The sequence below is a fragment of the Xiphias gladius genome, chromosome 22, assembly GCF_016859285.1.
Source record: "Xiphias gladius isolate SHS-SW01 ecotype Sanya breed wild chromosome 22, ASM1685928v1, whole genome shotgun sequence".
Classification (NCBI taxonomy): Eukaryota; Metazoa; Chordata; class Actinopteri; order Istiophoriformes; family Xiphiidae; genus Xiphias; species Xiphias gladius.
In genome coordinates, this window is record NC_053421.1 from 10,427,943 (window position 1) to 10,444,717 (window position 16,775).

Here is a 16,775-nt window from a genome sequence, read left to right on the forward strand (position 1 = left end):
TTTTCTTTCTTATAATGCTGATATGGTTAGCTACGTCTTACACATGAATATGTATGTGCGGCTCATTCTTATGTGTGAAAATGTGTGATGCTTGTAGACTTTCAGAGATGATTGAATCATGACTGCAATTAAGTGGATTTGAATCTGCATGCACATGAAGGACACAGTGAAGGACACGGCCAGATGGAATTTAATTTCTCAACGGCTTTCCAATTTTTTGTCAAGTATGTTGGAATGAAATCCAGCTCCAACTTTATGTGAATTTTATTATTGATTAGAGCCTACTACCCTATACTGTCACAACACCTTCAGTGGCATCCTGCAACCTTAATACTTAAGCATGGCCTGAAAGGGTCAAGCTGCATTTATCAAGGAACAGAGACATGGGTTTTTTGTTTTATAACACCACAGCCAAACAATAGCCACGAGTGCTTGTAGCTTTCAAAGGGATCAGTATAGGCTGCAGCTGTACACTGTACATGTACCAAGCTGGGGGTAATACTATCTGCTTGCTATCTGCTGTGTATTTGCAACAAAAACATTGCCATGCCTATGTAAAGCCTGCTTCGATGCTATTTCAACCTGCCTTTTTTTTTGGAAAAGTCTTTCAAGGACAACTGACCCAGAAAACATAATTTCATCTCTTCTCCCCAAATCACTTAATTTGTCCCTCTGTGGCAATGCAGATTGTCCACAAAGCTGGGAAGGTACTTGTACTGTATGTGTGTGCGTGTGTGCCTGAATAAGCAAGTGCTGTTTAACAGATGCTTTGCCCTGTGATCCAACATGGGTTCAGTCAACACTCTTTCTCCTGGCTGCATGAAAACCCAGCTCAGCAGCCACTCGAGCAGTCAGTAAAGAAACCAGACAGGCAGTCTAACCAGCCCCCCCTTTGGGGAAAGTGTGCCACTTGTGTGCTCACAAACATTGCCACTCCGTCAAACTTCCATCCTTTTCAAAGGACTACAGAGTCATTAGATACACACGCGAAATAAATAGCTCAGCCCCAGAGAAATCTCGCACCCAGCTACCTCATTTACAAGTTCACATAACTCACTCGTTACCACTGTGATGACGGATAATGCAAGACAGTCTCACTCCCACTGTCTGAATACAACTGTAGGTAAAAATTTTAGAAGTCGGTTTGTTATGATGAGAAGCTCCTGTGGTCTTTTCACTGAGAGTTATTTTTTCCAAGCTAGTTTATATATTGATGTCCTATTGTTAGCATCTATTTCCTACCCTGAAGTCAAGTTTGTATGGGTTTTCATTAGTTTTAGCCGCCGGCCCTGGTGTTTAGGAGCAGCTGTTTTCCCAAGGTTCAGTTATATCAACAATTTATTTAGGGTCCTTCAAACAGCGACACTTGTTAGCTCAGGGTTAACACTGTGTCTAAAACACATGTTTTATTCCAGGGGGTTCTTCAAACCCTCATAAAACTAGAAATCCCGATTCAATTTTAAGTGCAAGCTGATATTTGAAGTACTTCTTTTTTTTCCATTAGTTCCAACATTGGTGTATGGAAAGTCATAACTAAAGGACAATGAGTCAGTCCTGGTATAATTACAGATGGGATACATGTGTTACTTTCTAATTAGTGACCTGGGGTGAGTTTCTCAAAACATTTACTTGAGAAAGAAAGTATTTTGTTTCTTTATATAGTTTTCTCAAGAACAGCTGCCAGAAAGTAACAATTATAGCATTGAATGCCTGATTGTTACTGTAAGTCAGTTGGGATGTAATGTTTTGAATGGGGGTAGATTAGTGAATCCAGAAATCAGACACATCATGTACGTGATAATTCAGTAAAAACCTGTGCCGCATGCTGCACAATTAGTATTGTGGTAGGTAGGAAATTCATATTTTTGTTTTTTAAGTATGGGCCATAAATGCAGCATACCCATTGCGTAGAAAAAAATATTAAAGACAGTTACGGTTCTTGGAAAATATGGTGTCATCCTGGAAAATAATTTATGTTATCACATTTTTATTTGGCTGAGTGCAATCTACCAGATGTCCCAGCAACATCTGGTAGCTGAAATTAGAGCTCTGTTCAGGGGCAGGCTGATATTCACAGGGTACTGGCAGCTTTTGGATATGATGTATAACACTCTCAACAGGCATGCATATGACTCAGGTGTGCAAAAGCTCAACTGTTGAACTGCTGTTTTCATTTACAGTTTCCCCCAGGTTGAGAATTTACTTGTGGTGATGGGCGGTGTGGTGTGCGACCAGTGTGCATGCAGAGACTCATGCAGTTTTTAGATGGGGAGAATGTAACGTAGGTTATTTTCTGTAGCAATGTACAGTTTATAGATGTCCCCTAAATGCCTCACATGCACATCTGTACTTTCTGTAGATGCTAGCTAGGCAGCCGTACACAGAGGAGCCTCTAATCCCCACTCGGTTACTGCAGTAATGCAACTCAGACAGGACTGTGACCAAAAGTTAGTTAATTTGAAAAGAGTGAAATAAGGCGTTATAATGGAAGATGTACCTAAGTTGAAACTGAGTGATTTTATCTGCCTGGGCATGCCGCCCATGTAGAGCCTATGTTTGGGAAACTAAGCTAAGCTAAGTCTGCCTATGTGGTGCTGGTGTTATTATAACATAGGATATTTACCCTCAGCAATGGACGTGGTCCTCAGTTAGGAAGCAGTGGCTCTCTTGTGTAGAGTGTCAAATACATTGCACTCCTGGAATTTAAGACCATGTTGTGTAGTAAGATGTTTCAGTATATTGCTGGTGTTTCCATACTTACTTGAAATGACCTATTTTACAGACAATACAACAAGCACTGTCGTCATCTTTCTTTGTGAAATGAAGCCACACTTTGGAGCGTTTCTTCCTCTCTGCAATGAATCTATCTTGTTGCAAGTTTCCAGCAGCATAGACTTATAAGTTTGACGTCATTGTTTTGCATTTTGCAACTGTCAGAAAAACATTCTGCCATCAATAAAAGGAATTAACAAACTCGAAGGCATATAATTCCGATGGTTCGGACAAGTTGGAATCGGTTCTCAACTGGAACCAGTTCTTGATTCCCATCCCTGATAACATATTTCTTTTTAGAAAAAGATGCCCAGATCAGGGCCAGAGTTCAATCCAATAGGGTTTATTATTTCACAAGAGAGAAACCGGAGTTAGCTCTGTAAACCAACTGAAGAAAGCATAGCTAGTCATCATCTTTTATACCTCAAGTTCACTCCTCCTTGCTGGTGGGCTCTTGACCTACTTTTCTAAAAATTGAACTTCACCTCATCAGGAAATGTAGATGTCATGCATTCCCTATTTGGTCACATCTTCCATATCTACCTGGAAATAATGGTGTCAGTCTCTTTTGAAAATCCCTAACTCTCCCGGTCTGCCTGGGTAAGTCCAGGCATCTCCTGAAACCATTATCTCGAAGGTATCTTAGGCCACATTTTTAAAAAACTTTAATATTTCCACACTGTCTATTATATCAATCATTTTCTTAATTCAGATTAATCACAATACGTCTTTTACTCACTGCAAGCCCAATGATTGAGTCTGATTATCATTAAAATCAATGTTAAAAGTTAAAATCAATGTCCATTCTGGTCTATACTGTAACACAGAGTATATTCTTAATATACCTTGGCACACAGAGTATATTTCTTGGGATTTTACTACTACAGGTTCTATTCGGTATTGATAACAGTGGCAAACATGGTCGTGATCTTCACAGTCAACCTCCACTTATATTGCAAAAGTTGCTTCCTGTCCTTATATTATGATACGGAAGATTTGAATATGAATATTCAACCTCTAGAGAGGAGGTTGAATATTCAATTATTATAGCTTTATAGCTGCAGAATGCACAGTTAGTTTCAGGTAGGCCAACATTAGAACTGGTAAACACTGACACTGATTATTTTGCTAACCAAAGTGATTGAAAATAGTGGATCAGCTACAGTGCATTCATCCAAATACCATGATAAGATCATTCCTGACACGTACAGCACAGTATGTGAAGCATTAGTTCTGCAGTACCTGACCTTATTTTCCTCTCAACATCATCGGCACATCCAAGAAAAGCTTGACTACTTGGTTCAGCAGCCAGGCTTTGGCTGATAAAGCTTTTTTTAATTGGCCTGTGAGTGTTAAATAGCTAAAGCACATTGTACCTTTGGTATCTCCTGTGACCATCACAATCCTTATGTGGTAAATGTCCAAACACAGGCTATTCATGGGATGTGGGAAACAGTTTGTGATCAGTAGGCGTTCTGTATAACGTCTGGTTGCACACAGCACCCCAGTCCCTGACCATTTGATTTTCAATTTTCGATTTCAATTTCAATCTGGTGTTCTCTTCATCAAACTGTAAAGTATTATTGTGGCAAGTTTGTAGATATTTAGATTGCCTTTGATGTGCTTTGTCTTAAATTGTTGAACTCCACGAATCTGATATTTGAAACAAATATCTGCCTTGGAGACATGTTTGCTGTTTGTTGCCAAGGATCATGTTTGGCACGCATATATTCATGGCAGCCTACAGTACATAGCTGCATTTGTTAATAACAGTGAAGCATGGATAGAAATGATACAGTAGATCAGTAGACATTAGATTATTTTTTGATGTATGTAGGAATTGGTCATCTGTCTATGATTATTGAAGTTTTACTGCCTTACCCTCAACCAGATTCTTTGGGTTGGTATTTTAAATCTAATTTAACCTTTTGGGTTAAAATGGCCATTTAAATGTGTTCCATAGATGTTTTTCATAGCAACATGGCTTATTTATTGGAGGTGAACCTTTTGTCAGAAAATCTCAGGCATGTCACAGAAAACCATGGTAAACCTTTAACAAACTTTGTGTACATGTAAACAGTAGTTTATATATTTGCGAATATAAAGCACTGTAGCTGCATATGAATGTAATACTTAGTAGTCTGACTGTCCCTCCTCACCACTGACCTCTTCACTGGTCAGATGTCAATCCTGCTTGGAATCTCAACTCTGCTCCTCACTCCTCACCCCTGCATCGGTCAGGTGTCATTAGAGCTGTTCTATACCGTATGTGTCTCAATCATAGATCATCCCTTGTTTTGCACATCGTTCACAAAACCGTTACTCAAATAGGCTGTCAATCACAAATTTCCATTTGTATATCCTTTTTATTACTTTTGGAAGGAGGTAGTGCACTTATAAAAAAGAAATAGAAAATATGATAGGATCATACAGTAAAGATAATAAAAGAGATTAATTTAAAGGGGTTGTGTCAAAATATAGCTAATGTATTCAAATGTGGAAATGCAAATCAGAGCCTTAGCACTTGACGTTTCTGTTAGCTTGCTCATATACCTGAAATCATATACCTGTAGTGAAGCTTTGGAATGTCAGGCTAATATGGTCACTGTAATATTAGGTCTGTATTTTACCTGTTAGCCGATACTTTCTGTAGTTCTTTAAAAAAATTACACATGCTCTGAGGTCCTCTTTCCTCCTTTATTCCTGGTATAGTCTGTTGGCATTTAATTTTGCTCATAAATATAAACAGCTGTCAGTTGATGCTGAGGATTTATATTGTATTCACGAGAGATCGTGCGTGTGAGTGTGTATGCGAGCATCTGCAGTATAAAGTGGATTAGTAATTGGATTTCAAAAATGATTCCTGAAAATTAACATTAGAGAATGCGACTTCACATATGTGTCTATCAATGAAATCAACTTCAGGATCAGGGTCTCAAATATACTCCTCCCTTTCACTCTCCCTCTTTCTATCCATCTATCCATGGATCCATCTAACACACAGTTTGTTGGTGTAAAAATGGCTTTTTGTTTCCTGGCTTGCCAGTTGGAATAATTAGCCAGAAGCAGATGGCACATATCAAAAATAATAATTGAACTTGACTGCATGATCAGTCACAAGCTGTAGGATGGAAGTAAGTTTTATATTCTTATCATGAGGAAAACGCTAGATCTGATCAGACTAACTGGGTTATATTGATCATTTCCTACAAATTCAGTTATGCAGTGTTGATCCACAAAGCTGTGTCAAGTATGTCTTTAAAATACACTGTATATGACCATGATAATGTAAGAGTGTCTCTGCAGTTTTATATTGCTTTTTAGTGTAGATGGTTTTTATTTCTTGAAAGATATGTCTTATGTGAATCATTTACTTGTAAATGGATGGTTACTAATCATGAAAGTGCACTTAATTAGTTCGAGAGCAGTTATTGAAATATCATACCACACCATTTCTTAGGTATTCTGTGATTTTGAAAAGCTGTCACAAGATTGGTACTGGTTCATTTAAATACAGAACCCATGTATAGGAAATTAAAAATCTGTGAAGACACTAATGATTTTAATTGTTTTAACATTTGCAAACACAATTACAAACTTGTTTATATAGCAATCAGAACTTGTTTATATTCTAATCGAGACAAAATACATAGAACATCAATAAATCAACAAGAGAATGGCACATGCAGTTTTAAAACCCAATGTAGCGTCTTTAAAAAGGCTTTATTATAATTGGTTTTACAAGCCTCCTAATTCTGGTTGATTGCAGTTTCCAACTGCCAAAAGGACCTGATATCATTAGTCTGCAGTCGGACTAACATGGGTATTAAAAGTTTAGTGACATGAGCTCAGGTCAGCCCAACTGCTGCTTTCAAGCTGAATAGTCAACACTTAGAGTCAATTTAAAAACTAACATGTAACTCCTGAGGCAAAAAGAAGCCGATGTGTCATTGTCCTGTACTGTAGCTTGAAATAAAAGCTTTGCTGGTACATTTTGTGCAGGCTGGACATCTGCAGGGGAATTTTGACTGAGATTGAGTTATTGTGGTCTAATAAAGGAGAGAAATGTACTGGAAAATTGTGTTCAACCAAAAGAATAGAGGCTTGAACAGCCCTCCAGGCCTGTTTATCACAACTTACAGTAGATATTTATCAAAATTCTCCTTCAGTAGTTTGCCAAGGAGTAAATTGATGATAAGCACTTGGACTCTGTCAGTGTACGAGCACAATGGGACGGTGTTAGTAATTTCTTGGAATTGCTTTCTTGTGGAAGAAATATAACTTCAATATATCCTCTTCAAAATTGTTCCTGCCTAGGGAATTACAATAATATTCATGCAATTTTTTACAAGTTATATTATTTTTCATTGCTGCTGGTGTTCTGTCACATGCAGTTCTTTCCCTGTAATATCTTGTTTTTGGCATGATTAGCACTAAATGATAGATACAAAACAGGTACACTAATAAGGAAGTATAGCATAGAGGGTGCAATAAGGTAATGAAGGAGTAGACACCAAGCTTTAAAAATAGTCATGTAATTCTGTTAGTATACACGCCTACTGCAGATTTCACCACATTTGTACTATTTTTCAGATTGAGAGAACATGTGTATAAGAAAAATGGGATTTGTTTGGGAACGTAATTGAAAGACCATCAGTAAGTAATCTAAGTAACATACAAGAGGTCCATGTCAAGTGAGGTAATTTGACATTTCTCATTGATAATAAGTGCTCTTTAAAAATGTAAAGTCTGGTTCACATTCAGTGCCGTGATGCTTTTTTGTGATGAGGATTTTTTCACCCTTGAATTTAGGAAAATAATTACTATTAATAATACTAACTAATAATTACCTACTATTTAGCAAGAAAAATTATTATAGTCTGCAGCTGTAGCTCCTTATTTAATTTCTTCCTGCTATCTTTATTTAGCTTTCTTTTTCTTTGCACACTGTGCTAATTTACTTGTTTTTCTCTGCACCTCACTGTTGCTTTCAGCTATAGATTTATGTGAACTCTTAATGCAAAGAGATGGGTAAGACATCAGTGTGGTACTTCAACACTCCTTGAGCAGTGCATTTTGTAATCTTCTCATATTAATTTCAGCTCTTCAGTTATGATTTGACATCTGATTAGCAATGGCATAAAATTCAGACTTTCCCTTACATTTGCTAGCCATTAACAGTGTATGTAGACTATAGTACTACAGTCAAGATTATTAACAAAGTCATATGTAACATAGAAAACTTTTAGGCAGCCCAAATGATGAAAATTAAACTTAATGGCTTTGCATTCATGGCTAGAGACAAAATGATGGAACACTGGTATATGTTGTAAAATGTACAATGTACACATTGTTATTCTTAACAATTCTGTCTTCTCTTTGCATTTTCCAGAGCTGAGAAGCAGTTCATGTGGAAACCCCGGGGTTCCACCTAAAGGCATACTGAATGGAACTCAGTTCAACATAGGGGATAAGATCCGCTACCGGTGCGTGACTGGCTATGTCCTAGACGGACATTCACTCCTCACCTGTGTCACCAATGCAGCCGGTGTGTCAGTTTGGGACTTTCCTGTGCCAATCTGCAGAGGTGAGGATTTTTTACAACTGAAAATGAGTTACTAATCATTTTAACTGAAGGTGATGACATCTGCTTTCTTAAGCCAAGATTTTCTCCCAGCTGTACAATGTGATTAAACGATATCATAGAGAATACATGATTTTATCTACACATTTTAGGGGTCCCCATAGAAATTTAAAATGAGCAGGTGATTGCTTTGTTTTGACCTTTTGTCGTTGGATTTCCATTAATTGCTTAGAGTTAATTATTTTTCAGTGATTGACAGTTTGATGGCTGAGTGACAGGGTGACTGGTCTACACCACAGATGTAGTTAAATATGGCACAAGTCTCCGTTAGATATAAACATTTTTTTGGAATCTGATGGAATGATTTTAATCATGTTGAAGATGTGATTAGAGCTTTAGTGCCTCAAAGGTTAATTAAATATTCAAACCTGTAGAGGAGGTAGCTTAAAAATGAAAATGCCACATTATTCAGTCATACCTGAAACTTTTGCAACTGCAGTATACACTATGTGCCTTTTCATCCTGCCACAGATTGAATATAGTGGGACTGCTACTAAATGAATATTGCAGCTTTATTTGGTGGAAAATTTTTATTCATTAAATTTTCTGTCTACCTAAGAACAAGCGAAACCAAAATAAAATAGATTGATTCAACTGTTAACCTTGTTACATGTGCATGTGAATGACAAATAATTAATTTCGACCAATTATGTATCCATTAGTGAAAAACCTCTGTAGAAGATAGGAGATTGAGCAAGTCAGGCCATTTAAATTGCAGATGGCAGTTCAGACTATTTAAATATTCCAAAAAATACAAAATGAAAAATAATGTGGACCTATAGACTGGTACAAATTAAAGGAAAAACCTGGGTAAGTGAGTGGAGAAATGTTACGAATACAGATCCTTCCACACAGGCGCACTGCATGGTACAATTATGCAATTAACATCCAATCATGCTCTGTGGCATGTAAAAAGATGCTGAGCAGGCTCAGTTGATTGTCTTCTTGCCATCTTTGTATCAAGATGGCAAGAAGAAAAGATCTAAGTGATTTTGAAGGGGGTTCATTGTTGGGGCATGGCTGGCAGGAGCTTCAGTGACAAAGACTGCCCAACACACTAGTGTTTCAATAGGAACATTGACTATAGTGACATCTGCCTTTAGATCTACGGGAAAGACATCAGTAAATATGGTTGGAAATTGTGGTTGACAGCACACATCTAATGACCGTAATGCTCGTGCATTAGTGCGATATGTAAGGAAAAACAGAAGAGCAACTATTCCTTAGGTAACTGAGAATGTGAATGCAGGGCGTGATGAGACTGTGTCAGCAAGAATAGTCTGTCGACAGTTACATAGAGAGGGATATTATAGCAGAATTGCAGTGCATAAACCCCTCATTACAAAGATTTCAGTGGTGCAAAAACCATAGGCACTGGCTTACAGAGATGTGGAAAAAAGTGATATGGTCAGATTATTTATCCTTCACCATATGCTCCGCAGGTATGCAAGTACATGTATGGCATACACCAATGGACACCATGGTACAGGCCTGAATGCTTGACCCCTACAGTGAGGGGATCCGGTGGCTCTTTTATGCTGTGGGGGGCATTTTGCTGGCATGGTTTTTGTCCACTTGTCCCCTTAGAGGGAAGGGTTATTGCAAATCAATACAAAGTTGTTCTGAGTGGTCAACTTTATCGTGTGATGAAACATTTCTATCCTGATGGGACTGGTCTCTTCCAGGATAACAGTACACCTATCCATAGGGCACAAGGGGTCACTGAATAGCTTGATGAGTATGAATATGATGTAAATCGTATGCTGTTGCCTTTGCAGTCACAAAATCCGAACCCACTTGAACACCTAGGACCAACATCTGGTCCAATGTGTTTAACAGAACTCACTACCACAATCATGAAAACAACAAATGAGGGAATGTCTTTTGGAAGAATGGTGTGCCACTCTTTAGTAGAGCTCCAGAGATGTGGAGAATCTACGCCAAGGCGCATTGAGGCTTTTCTGTTGGCACGTGGTGCCCAACACCTTACTAAGACACGTTGTGTTGGTTTTTCCTTTAATTTGTCACCCATCTGTATACTGTGTGAGTGTACAGCTAGAGCCAAGATCAGTTTACAGCAGTAAGATATTTGAAAAGGTTTCAACAGTCAGCATTGCTTGAGGTGTAATAGATTTTATATTCTGACACTTGGAGAGCCTCAATGTTTTTTACTTCATATTCTATTTAGAAAATTCCTAGTGTATTAAAAAATACTGAGTTGGCCAGGACTTGAACCTTTTAAAGGTGCTATACATAGGTAATTTGGCTCAGCAAGCTCTCTTGCGCTACAGGAACACAGAGAGTGAAGAGCCTGCTATAGCATAATGGTGGTTTCTTTCTGACATCTGGTTGACGAATGACTGATTAGTGCTCTTCATACCATGCTGTTTATCCCATGCTGTGTTTAAATGAGACCTGTTGTCACACTTATTCAAATAAATCCACTCTTACATATGTAGAAGGCATTGTGACAGTGAAAGTGTGATTGCTCACATATTGTGATGATCAGCATTTCTGATGATGATCAAATCTCCCATGGGACATTTCAAAAACTTTTGTCGCTGAATTTGTAAGAACTGTTCCGGTTCCGAAGACATGTAGGTATTTATTACAGCTTGGGTGAACCTCAGACCTTTGATGGACATATTCCAGGAAGGCAGCACCTTTTCCTTTACATTTGCTGCATCAGCCTTCTTTTACTCCAAACCACCTATCAGTAAGTGCTACTGTTATTTTTAGAGACAGCCACCACCTCATACAGTATGCCGCAAGGACAAATAAAGGCATTCCCATAAACAGATCATTTCCTTCCAATCTAACAGAATAGTCATTTCTGGTTTTTTCTCATTACTGTATACCTAAATGGCCTTATCCAACTTTAACTGACCTTACAATGATTTACTGAATCAAAAATAAAAAGTTTTGCACTGTGGAAATATTTGGAGTAGGCCTGTGTGTGCTTTCAACCATGTCTTTATGTAAGCAGTTTGGTGTTATAGTTTTCTTTACTGAGATGAAAAGCAGGGAATAAATGTATGTCTTAATTAAATTAGTACATTTGATCCCGGTGGACTACTAGGTCTAAGACGTGCCAAGTCATCCACACAAAAGAGAGGATACACTAAAAAGAGTCAAAATTCTCCCCCTCCCATCTTTATATACAATCCTAAGCAATCTCAAAGCCAGCAGAGCAAATTTGCTCATGCCAACTCATTCTACAATGCAAGGCACAGCAAAAATAAAATGGTTCAGCATATGTTTGAGAAATGGCAAGCTTGGAGGAAAATAAAAGCTGCAGATGGAGCGTTCCTTTCCATTTAAGGATGGTTTATCCTCTATTGCCAGGGGCCAGAAACATTACTCCTTTTCAGGCCTGGACACTGCTGGAGCCACCCTCTCCCGTCTAAATCTGGCCCGGCTCCTGTATGTGGGCAGAAGGTCCTTTGATCTCATTTCCTCAGAGATTCTGCCCTTTCTGCTCATCACCAATTGTTTCACACTAACCACACAGCAACACAAAATCTCTCCTCAATCCACTGACCACCTCCCACCGTCTCCCAACACCTCTGTCTCTCCACCAGTCACCTCTTTTTGTTACTATCTCTCTCTTTCAGATTTTTCTCAGTTCTCCTCTCCATCCCAGTCCAACTTCCAACAAGTCACCTTGTTTGTCAAACCCTTGTTTGTATGACTGACAGAAAGACATAGGGATAGAGGAGGAAAAGTGGAGAGTGCAGGGAGACATACAATACCAGCTTCCCATACAAATGCTGTGTTTGATAATGAAGCTGTGTAGAACCCCAGTGTGACCAATATTAAACATCATTACTAAACCATGGAATTATTAGATATAAAATATTTGCTGGACAGAGCTGTCACCTTCATTTAATTAAAAGTAGTCAATGCAGTGTTTACCCTTGAGGCACAGCATGGAAGTCATTATGGATAAAATGGTGTAAGTAAGCATTTCTTTTCCTTAGTTTGTCTCCCTATGAAACAACCTAAACAAAATCTTCATGTTTAATTATCTCTGTTATTAAGAAAAGGATAATTTATATGGCATGGAGTGGCTGCCAGGGCAATAGCAATCCTGTAATAATACTATAGTAACCATATAATTACTGCAATTACTGTGAAGCTAATGTAATGCCAGGTGTAATCCCATGTAGATCAATCACAAAGGTATATTTATCCTAGGTCACTGTAGCTTTGAAAGGCGTCAATAGAGCTTGAAAGGTGGATGGAAAAACAGAGAGGTAAGTATATACAGCTCTGGAAAAAATTAAGAGACCATAGCAAATTTTCCTGAAATCAGCATCTCTACATGTATGACAGCTATTCCATTCCTGTGTCTGTTGAAGTCCAACACAAGCACACCTCATTCTACTTAATGCGGTCCTGATTAGGTGATCACCTGAACTAAATCTTATTTAACAAGGAAAAGTATAAAAACCACTGTTTTGGTCATCACTATCCACTTGCAATAGGACCCTCTGGATGGCAAAAACAGTGCTAGTAGTACCTCAAAAGTAATTGGAATCAAAAAATAACTATTTACCATGCCAAAAGAAGGGTTCAATTCTGGCTTTACTGGCAGAGGGATACAGTGAGCTTCAGGTTGCTTTCATCCTTAAAATTTCTAAGACGGCGGTTCATAAGAACAAGGTCACGCAGCAGACATTGGGGACAACAAAGCTACAGACTGGCAGAGGACGAAAATGACTCTCCACTGACCGGGATGACCGTCAACTCATTCGAATGTCACGCAGCAACCGTAGGATGACATCAAGTGACAAACAAAAAGAATGGCAAATGGCAGCTGGGGTGAAGTGCACGGCAAGAATGGTTTGAAACAGAATCCTAGGGGCAGGGCTCAAGTCGTGTAAAGCTAGAAAAAAAGCCCTTCATTATGAGAAGCAAAGAAGAGCCAAGCTGAGGTTTGCAAAAGACCATAAGGATTGGACCATAGAGGACTGGAGTAAGGTCATCTTCTCTGATGAGTCCAATTTTCAGGTTTGCCCAACACCTGGTCATCTAATGGTGAGACAGAGACCTGGAGAGGCCTACAAGCCGCAGTGTCTCGCACCCACTCGGAATTTTGGTGGAGGATCGGTGATGATCTGGGGGTGCTTCAGCAAGGCTGGAATCGGGCAGATGCGTCTTTGCGAAGGACGCATGAATAAAGCCACGTACAAGGTTATCCTGGAAGAAAAGTTGCTTCCTTTTGCTCTGACAATGTTCCCCAACCCTGAGGATTGGTTTTTCCAGCAGGGCAATGCTCCATGCCACACAGCTAGGTCAATCAACATGTGGATGAAGGACCACCATATCAAGACCATGTCATGGCCAGCCCAATCTCCAGACCTGAACCCCATTGAAAACCTCTGGAGTGTGATCAAGAGGAAGATGGATGATCACAAGACATCAAACAAAGCTGAGCTGCTTGAATTTTTGCGCCAGGAGTGGCATAAAGTCACCCAACAACAATGTGAAAGACTGGTGGAGAGCATGCCAAGACGTATGAAAGCTGTGATTGAAAATCAGGGTTATTCCACCAAATATTGATTTCTGAACTCTTCCTTAGTTAAAACATTAGTATTGTCTTGTTTAAAAATGAATATGAACTTGTTTTCTTTGCATTATTTGAGGTCTGAAAACACTGCATCTTTTTTATTATTTTGACTATTTGTCATTTTCTGCAAATAAATGCTGTAAAGGACAGTATTTTTGTTCGGAATTTGGGAGAATTGTTGTCAGTAGTTTATAGATAAAACAAAAATGTTAATTTTACTTAAACACATACCTATAAATAGTAAAATCTGAGAAAATGATAATTTCTCAGTGGTCTCCTAATTTTTTCCAGAGCTGTATATGTGTAGGGGTAGTTTAAGTATAGAGTCAAAGAGACTGAAAGACATAAAGAATCAGACAGAATCGGCTCCAAGCAGAAAGGCAGTGAGATGAAGACTTAATGGCTATTGTAATTGTGAGCTGCCGCTGCCCCTTGCAGGAGCCAATTTCGATTCTTTCCATCTAAATTGTCTGTGGCCATTCATTAAACCAGGCAGTGAGACAGCAAACAGGGACAGTGTGGTAACATTAGAATATGGTCTATTGATACATTGTCATTATATTGCCAGCCACTGTCCAACAGAATAAGAAAATTAGGCCACAGAAACTGGTAGTGTGACTGGACTAAACATAGTCCTCTCTGCAGTGCCTTTTCAATTCCACTACACAAATTGAGAATTCAAAAAGTTGTTCTCAACAGTTAGAGCTGATATGAAAATAACTCTGTCACCACCAAGCTACTGCCAGAAATCCTTACATTAAATTTTTAGGTGTGAAAACAGGCAACTGTTTTAAAAGCATTTGTTTTCACAATTAAGCTGCCAGTGCAAAGCTCCATATTCAATATTCATTGATTTCAGAAGAATAAGAAGATGAGTCCATCATCTCTTACTGGACTCTTAATTTAGATTTCCTTTGTTTACCTTATACTTGGCTTCATGAAAAAAGCCGAATAAAAGTGCCTGGTTTTAATATTTAGAGGGGAGAGGGAATCGGCTCAAAGGGAGGTGGAGTTATGATTTCTATGAAAGATAGTATGCAATGTAATAAAATCCATTGGTCAAACTGTAAGGAATTGGAATGTATTGGTCTAAATATCATTTTGTCACCACTAATGTCCTTTGTTCTTATTGTAATGTATCATCCTCCGTCTTCCAATAGTAGTTTCTATGAGAAATTCGAGAAATTCTTAAAAGAAGGTAATTTCAACAAAGAGATAATTATTATGGGAAATTTTGTTATTAATTGGGAGGAAAGAATGGGATTGTGTCTTAAACTGCAATTAAAACTAAACCGAGCATAAGGAATGTCACAGAATCAGAGGTTACAAGAATGATTAGATCTCTTAAACCAACCAGAGTAAAGGATATATTTGGTATAAATCCTTGTATGCTTAAAGACCTCAGTACAACACTAACCAATCCTGTTAACAAAATTATTAACCTTTCAATTTCTCAGGGAATATTTCCAAGTGTTTGGAAGTTGGCTGCTGTTCTTCCAATCAAAGTTTGCAGATAAATTGGTAGCTAAGCAAATCATCTGCTATCTGAACACTAGTTTATTTGCTCTTTACCCAATTCAGTTTGGCTTTAGCGCCAAATATTCAACTGAGACAGCCAAGTGTTTCTCCACAGAAAAAAATCAAATCTCTATAGGATAAAGGTGGTGTTGTCTGAGCTCTGTTTCTTGAACTCAAGAAGGCATTTGACCATGTTAATCATATAATTCTCACATCAAAGTTACCTAGCTTTAATTTTTCTTCAGATACATTTAAATATATAGAATCATACTTGTTAAATCGATCTCAGTATGTCTGAGTACAGAATCATCTATCAGCTGCCCTCTGTCTGTCCACAGGTGTCCCACAAGGATCTATTCAGGGCGTTTGCAATTCACTTTATATACCAATGATTTTCCATTTGCATGTCCTAACACCAGCATCCAAATGTATGTGGCCAACACTGTAATTTATATACATGGTAGCAGTATGACACAAGATGCCAATATCCTAAGGAATTCCATGGATAATGTAACAGCATGGTTAAAACTATGCCGTCTCCAACTAATGTGTCTAAAACAGTATGCATGTTTTTCACCAAGACTTACAGAGTTCTGATTGATTCCAAACTTTCCTTCAAGGCTCAGGTGAAAAAGGTCTGTAACTGGGTCAAATTCAATCTTTCAAATTTCAGGTTCGTTCAAAATTACATGTCAACAGAGACAGCTACGATGTACGTGCATTCTATGGTAATTTCCTATATCGCTTACTGTTTAACAACCTGGTCGCAGGCTAGCACCACTACTTTAAAACCATTACAGTCTTTGTATAAATGCAAACTTAAGATCCTTGACAAGAAATCGGCACAATTTAATCAACCCCCCAATATTACAAAAATATACCTTGCTGACTTGGAAAAACATGTTTAAATATGCAGATATTAGTCTTACGTACAAGGTTATAAATAGCTTGACTTCTCTGCTCAAACAGTTTGGCAACACAAGAACAACTGCATTTCAGTTCACAAAAGGTGCAGCAAGAGGTGACTCCATTATTCCACTCCGAAAAAGTACTTTCAGTCACTCTGCATTCTCTGTTAAAGCTACAATAGAATGGAACTCCATCCCAGCAACTATTATAGAATTGAATCCATACAGTTTTTTTTATAGCTCATTTAAAGAAATGGCTAATTAGTATTCAGCTCTGTAGGCTCTTTCAGCACTAAAACTCAGTTGTCCTCGGTCTTTTTGTGCTGAATTTCCCTTGCTGTCTGCTGTCATCTGCCAGTAT